This window comes from Manis pentadactyla, chromosome 12 (assembly GCF_030020395.1).
Source record: "Manis pentadactyla isolate mManPen7 chromosome 12, mManPen7.hap1, whole genome shotgun sequence".
Classification (NCBI taxonomy): Eukaryota; Metazoa; Chordata; class Mammalia; order Pholidota; family Manidae; genus Manis; species Manis pentadactyla.
Genome location: NC_080030.1, coordinates 16,792,757 through 16,800,222, shown reverse-complemented (window position 1 = coordinate 16,800,222; position 7,466 = coordinate 16,792,757). Strand labels below are relative to the sequence as shown.

Here is a 7,466-nt window from a genome sequence, read left to right as displayed (position 1 = left end):
TCCTTTTTATTCATGATCATGGTAGTTGTGAAGAATACAACTTCTCAGTTTCAAAAAGACATATACACTAATATGTTTATTGCAGCACTTTTTACAATAGCCAAGATATGGAAGCAACCTAAGTGTCCATCGGTAGATGATTGGATAAAGAAGAAGTGGTACGTATACACAATGGAATACTATTCAGCCATAAGAAAGAAACAAATCCTACCATTTGCAACAACATGGATGGAGCTGGAGGACATTATGCTCAGTGAAATAAGTCAGGTGGAGAAAGACAAGTGAGAAATGACTTCCCTCATTTGTGGAGTATAACAATGAAGCAAAACTGAGGGAACAAAATAGCAGCAGACTCAGAGAATCAAAGAAGGAGCTAGTGGTTACCAAAGAGGAGGGCCATGGGAAGGCAAGTGGGGAGAGAGGGAGTAGGGGATTGAGGGGTATTATGTTTAGTACACATTGTGTGGTGGATCACGGGGAAAACAGTGTAGCACAGAGAAGGCAAATAGTGAATCTGTGGCATCTTACTACACTGATGGGCAGGGACTGCATTGGGGTATGGGTGGGGAGTTGATAATATGGGAAAATGTAGTAACCACATTGTTTTTTCATGTGAAACCTTCATAAGAGTGTATATCAATAATAACTTAATAAAAATCATTTTAAAAAAGAAAAAACCTTACTTTAAAATAACATATTTTTATTTTGCTGAGTGACTCTTACCAGGAAAAAATTTTTTTAAATGTCTTAACTGTATTTATAATTATATGCTTTCTACCCACATACATTATCTATGTTTACACACCTAAAATTGAAATTGGGTTTCCTGAAATACAGCCTGCAAGCCAACAGTGAAGTGGATTTCGATCCTCATGGAGACTTTTCTGAAATATTGTGGAGGATGAAGAAATTTCCTGCACCCCTTGATATTATTCTAGCTGGTTGAAGAATCATATTGACATGAGGCAGAATAATAGGAGAAAAAAACAAAATTAATTACATATGTATGAGGAATCCATAGATATAAATTCTGAAGACAGGCAGGGTCCATGAGGTCTGCATGTCAACCTCAACTAAGAAGGTTGGGGTAGGGGTCTGAGAGGTCAGAGGAGAAGGGAGGCAATTCACAGGCATAAGAAAGAGTACATGTCTGATAAACAAATGTTTGCTTGGCAACACAGAAAAGCTGGGACCCAGAGAGGAACTGTGACAGGCTAGCCACACCCCTCCCTCTCCCCCACCCCTTGCTCACATTATCCTTCAGTTCCCTGTAGGGGTGGCCCTCATCCTGGGGCAGGTCCTCCGTGTAAATTGTTATGCACTAGTTGGGGTGAGCATTAAAAATGTACATAACTATTGAATCACTATGTTGTACAATATAAGATTGTATATCAATTATAATAAATAATATCCAGAAAAATCTTTTTATTGAATTGAGGGGGGCGTTGTTTCTTTCTGAATCTTTTGTGCCTTGGGTACCTGCAACTCCGAGACAATCTGCATGTCACAATGGCACCTCTTGTGGGCAGCCTGCTCTTGGCGCCTACAGAAACAAAGATGCTTTTTTTGTAACTAAATTCATTAGAGAATAGTGTGTGTGTATAAATGCAAGGCAAGTGGAGTCAGTAAATGCACACAGGTGGGGAGAAGTGGATAGTAGAAGCACAGCCATCCAGAATTCCTACTGTCTATAGACTTGGTCTGTAAGGGTTTGCACTGCTCTGGGATCAGAATGACACTATAGGCCTGGCTAATGAGGATCTTGGGATACTGAGCCCCCAGGGTATTGAGCCCCAAGGATATATACTGCACACTCCGTCTGTGGCCACCTCACCTAACAGCCCCGTCTAGTCACGAACCACACACGTGAGGCCCCTCCCATGTGTGTCCTCTTTGATCACGATCCAGTGGCCACGGTCAGGCTGTCTGCCCTTCCTGAGGACAGACCGCCATCTTCCACATCCTGGGGCTGCATCGAGCATCATTCCTCCGTGAAGCGAACCAGGTAATCCAAGTCCCTGAGTTAATGCACTGCAAATAAGAGGAGGTGTTTTAGCAAAATTATTTCCTGTGGAAGCAGCGAGGTGAGATCATGCTTAAAATGATCAGAACCCAGTCAGCCGTGGAGCTCTGGCCTCACTAGTCAGCTCGTAATCAGCGCACTGAATACCCCATATATGGGATTTCATAGCCCACATGGCACGGTTGCTCCCTGGCTTTTATTCTCCGGGCCTCCTAACCCCACCTCTAGGGGGCACTTCCTCCAGAGCCAAAAGCTGCCCCTTCTCAGACGGATGACTGTTATTTTTTTCTGATATTTACTTCAGTTCTTGTGGTGGGAGCATGGAAAACTTTTGCTGATATTTTCCGTTGATTCCCTTTCCTGGTTCTTGATAATGTGAGTGTGTAGAACAGCTGTTGTCTTATTCCCATCGAGAATGAGCAGGATGCCTGCTGGTCCACCTGGTCTCTGTAAAACTACCATGTACTTTAAATAAAAGCAGCAGAGAAAGTGTTGTTTATTTTATTTTATTTTTATTTTATTCCTCATACATTAGGACAGCAGCATCAAAAGAGAGAGTGTGACTTTTAAAAAACCATATGCCCACCCCTCACGTAATTCCAGTGCACGAATGCTGATATTCTGTTGTATCGCCTTCAGGTTTTTATATAAAATAACAGAACAATATGCCTGCAGAAGGTGCCCCTATTGGGTTTCCCTCTCTTTCCCCCCTTCCTTTCCTGGAGGCATATTATTTTGAACATATGGCTTCCATCATGCATGGCTTTTGACTGTCCCTGTGTCATAAATATACATAAGAATAAAAGGCAGTTACTGTACTTCTTGTCAAGTAGGGAATGGAGAAACAAATTGTGATGTATCTATATGGTAAGTCACTTCCTGGTTTTCTAAATTTTAAACTTTTCTTTTGTTTACAATTTAAATATAGTTGATTTCTGTCTGGTTTTTAAATTAATGGAGCTGAACTGCGTATCGAGATTAATAAAAAAATATTTACACAAGGAGCCAACTGTATGTGACACGTTCAGTGGGGTCATGTTCACAAATAGCTTTTAAAATACAAAACTGTGCAATTTTTGTGGCATCATAATATTAAATGTAGTAAAAAGTGCAGATGAGACCTGTATATCCAGTTAGAGTTGTGGTTCCTCACGGGAGGAAAATAAATAGGATTGTGTAAATACATGATACAGGCTCTTTAAGTATATCTATTAAAGGTGGTAATAAAATTAAATTTTTATGATGTGTGTGACTTTGATAATGTTGACTGGTGGGTACCAAGCTCTTTATTAGTATCTTTGTACTTTCGTTTCTCTTGAATAATTCATAAAAAAATAAGCACATCTATGCAGGATTAAAAAATGTTAAAAATATCTCATGTATAGACCTTCATCATACATGTTTTCCTCCAATAGGCTTTCATTATTTGCGTTTAATCCTGTATCTATTTATTTTTATTACTTGACTCATCTAAACTGCTGTGCAGTTCATCTTCTGTCCCTGCCAGATGAATAATGATACCACCAATGTTTCCTTAATTCCCTTTTTGCATGATTAAGGTTCCAGCTGGACTTTCTGCTCGTAATCTCTTCCCTGAAATTTGCTGTTGTCACAGTTGAGATGTTCTTTTTGATTGTTTTCTTCCTCTTGCCGAGCCCATTGCCTTCTTCTGATGAGTGAAACATGCCAGGAGCTGCTGTTCATGGCAGAAAAGGAGAACCACGATAGGAAATGTCAGGATGCGGGTGCCCTGTGCTGACTGCCATGCTGGATGTGTTTCTATTCATCATCATCATTGCAACATCCAACTAAGGTCTGATGAGGGTTCGCATTACACAAATGAGGACACGAGGCCTCTGCAGAGATAATGTTCCCAGTTCACAAAGCAAGTGCTGGTCTGGACTGAAATCACTGTTTGAGTTCAAGTAATCCTCCAAATGATAAGAGCTGTTGCGGCCACAGCAGGATCCCCAGGAGAGCTAGGACCACAGCTTCACAGAGACCATCCTGTAGGTCACTCGATTGGCTTGTAAATAGCAGATATTTCTGCTTTATCTTGTCTTGACCTTCAAGGACCTACAGATTGTGGTTTTCCTATATGCCAATACAATTCATGCTTTCTCAGATTTAACTGTTTTCTTAATGATATGACACTGTCACCGTAAGAGAAACAAGTCCTTTTAGGATGAGACAGAGAATCTCACCGACATATTGCTCTGCATCTTGTAGAATGAACCACTAAGGCAGATGAGGACCATTTCATCCAGGGCGTCTTACGAGTTTCAGGTTGGTAGGCAGCATTTCTTCTCTTTGCCAGGAGCTGAGCATATACTTGGATGGATTCCTGGACCTGCTACATGCTAATTCATGGGTAGAGGTAGACATACCTTGCAGGAGCTGGAAAAGAGTTTGGACATTGCTCAGAATTAAAATGTCAAAAATATTAAATGAAATTGTGAAATCTGTGTGATTATAAAGGCTGGTTCTGTGTCGTCAGGGGCATTAAGAAAGACTGTTCAAGAGAGTTGACTCAGCAGACATGTGGTCTAGACTGAGACCCAGTCTTTGCCGTGCACTGACCATACTTCCTGTTTATGACCTAGCCTCAACTTACCCAAGTCTCCTCATGGGTAAATGGGATCATAGCATGTGCTAATGCATCTGTAATGTGACCAGTACTACACATAATTTTGAGGAATTCCAAGTATTGGGGACCATTGTTCTAGATGCAGATGTCATAACATTATTTTTGTCCTTCTGTTTGTTTGACGGCATGGGATATTTCTAAAGGAAATGCCATGTCTCATTCTTGGTGTCAGTCTCAGCATTTGGCACAATGAAAAATGGATTTGGTGATCTCTAAAATTTTGGGTCAGTAATGAGAATACAGGAAAGAAATACAGTGAGAAATGGTGATTGAGGGAGGAATTAGCAGAGGGACAGATCTGAATATTCATCTGGATTCACAATATACACAGAAGTTTGTTTTGACTTAGGCAATGATTCTCAAACATTAGCATGTTTGAAATTCATGTGGAGGGCTTGTTGAAACATACATTTCTGGTCCTCACCCCTGAGTTTTTGCACAGGAAATTTTCATTTCTATCAAGTTCCCCGTGGATATTGCTGCTGTTAGACCAGGAACTATTTCCATTTTTTCACTACTTCTTTCACATTAGATTTATCAAGAACATGAATCACACAGACGTTCCAGAATTCCTCCTCTTGGAATTGACAGATGATCCAGAACTGCAACCATTCCTCTTTGGGCTGTTCCTGTCCACGTACCTGGTCACCATCCTGGGGAACCTGCTCATGACCCTGGCTGTCAGCTCTGACCTCCACCTCCACACCCCCATGTACTTCTTCCTCTGCATCCTGTCTTTTACTGACATATGTATGAGCACAATGACACCCCCCAGAAGCTAGTGAATATTAACAGAGAGAATCAGCACATTAGCTACACTGGCTACATTGCACAGATTGGCTTTGTTTAATTTTTTGTTGGTTTTGAAAACTGTCTTCTGGCAGCAATGGCCTATGACCGCTATGTGGCCATCTGCCATCCATTGAGGTACACGGTCATCATGACCCTCCGGCTCTGTGTCCTGCTGATTCTGCTCTGTCTGCTCCTCAGCATCATGGATACCCTGCTCCACAGTCTGATGGTGCTGCAGCTGTCCTTCTGCAGGGGCCTGGAAGACCCCACTTCTTCTGTGAACTTGCTCAGGTCATCAAGCTGGCCTGCTCTGATACCCTCATCAATAACTTCCTGATACATTTTGTAAGCAGCCTATTTGGGGGTGTTCCTGTATCTTGTATCATTGTTCTCTTACATTCAAATTCTCTCTTTCATTTTGAGAATGCCCTCAGTGGAGGGTAAGCGGAAAGCCTTTTCCACCTGTTGGTCTCACCTCTCAGTTGTCTCTTTGTTCTATGGGACAGGTTTAGGAGTGTACATTAGCTCTCCAGTTACTGGCTCTTCCAGGAAGGCTGCAGTGGCCTCAATGATGTACATCGTGGTTCTCCAGATGATGAACCCCTTCATCTACAGCCTTAGGAACAGGGACATGAAGGGGGCCTTGAGGAACATAATCAGTAGGATACCTCTGTCTTTAATGGGGTCACATGGTTTGAACTTGTTTTTCTTGAATGTGTCAAAGAGACTGGATTCCCTGTTGAGCCAGATGCCTGTTCATTCCACCACCGTGAGGCTCTAACATTATCAGATCACTCCATGGCCACGTGCATCTCAGCAATGGCTTGGGTTGTGATGATACCTTTTGTCCAGCTCCAGGATGACTGAGAATGACCTCAATTTTCTAAACTCTGTTTCTTTGCTCTGGACCCGCACAACCGAAGCTGAGTCAGGGGTTCTAGTTTAGTGATTTTTTTTGTGGATTGGTCTCCAAATGAGGAAAATTGTTGAAAGTGGATAGGATAGGGAAGGGATTGAAGGCAAGCTGCAGTCATTTCTAGAGACTAGCTTTTGTCTGATCTGTGGTTATGACCATGCCGGTTGCATCCCAGATTTAGGCGTGCAGTGGGGCAAGGGTGCTAACCTTTCAAACCCGCATTTAGTCCTCAGACTAGTCATTTGTAAAACATACCCTTCCAAGTCTACGTTAGCCTCCACTATACTAATTTTCTTTAAATTTAAAATGGATACAATTAGCTTATCTGAGTGGTTTGAGATGATTGTGTGATATTTGAGATTGATCAGTAGGAAGCAGATACAGGTGTCATTCTTGGACATAATGGCCAGATACAAAAACCTGACTGCCCTCCACTTTTTAAGTTGATGCTGTACCTTTGCATAACAACAACAGAAGATGTATATGTCATGAGTGAATGCTGGTCTTCAAGATATATCATCACGTCCTAATTCTCCTTACTGTGATATCATAAATATGAATTTGTATGATACTAGAGTCAGTGGTACTTATTTAGAAAAAGAAAATTTTCAGTGAGGCAACTTCAGCTGGATTATCTGGAGGGATGGACAGTGAATATAATCATGTGTATCCCTAAAATAGAGACTGATATGGAGAAGACACAGAGAGAAGGTGCAAGCAGTGTAACCATGCAGAGAAATCATTTTGAGGTAGCCAATACTTAATTTTCATATTGTATGTTTTGCCTTACAAAAAAGTCATGTATTTAGCTTTATGCATCTTTTTATTGCTTTTGCATATATATGTGTAGAATGTACTGAGAAGATTTGCTTCTTTATGACCTTGTTAAAGTTTCAACTCAGTGAATGAATATCACTTGGTTATTATTCTCCTCATTGTATCTCTGAGTTTCATATGTGTTTTTGGGTTTAGCAACTATCTGTTTATTTTCAGTCCTCTCTATATTATATATGGTTATGATAAAAAGATATAGGGTTTCTGATGCTGATTAAATTTTTGGGAAATACTTTCTCCTACTATGAATAAAG

At 41.0% G+C, this 7,466-nt stretch overlaps 1 pseudogene; it reads left to right on the top strand.

The window, feature by feature from the left end:
* Window positions 1-5,418: 5,418 nt before the first annotated feature.
* On the top strand, window positions 5,419-6,243 carry LOC118929203 (putative gustatory receptor clone PTE03; annotated as a pseudogene).
* Window positions 6,244-7,466: the final 1,223 nt, after the last annotated feature.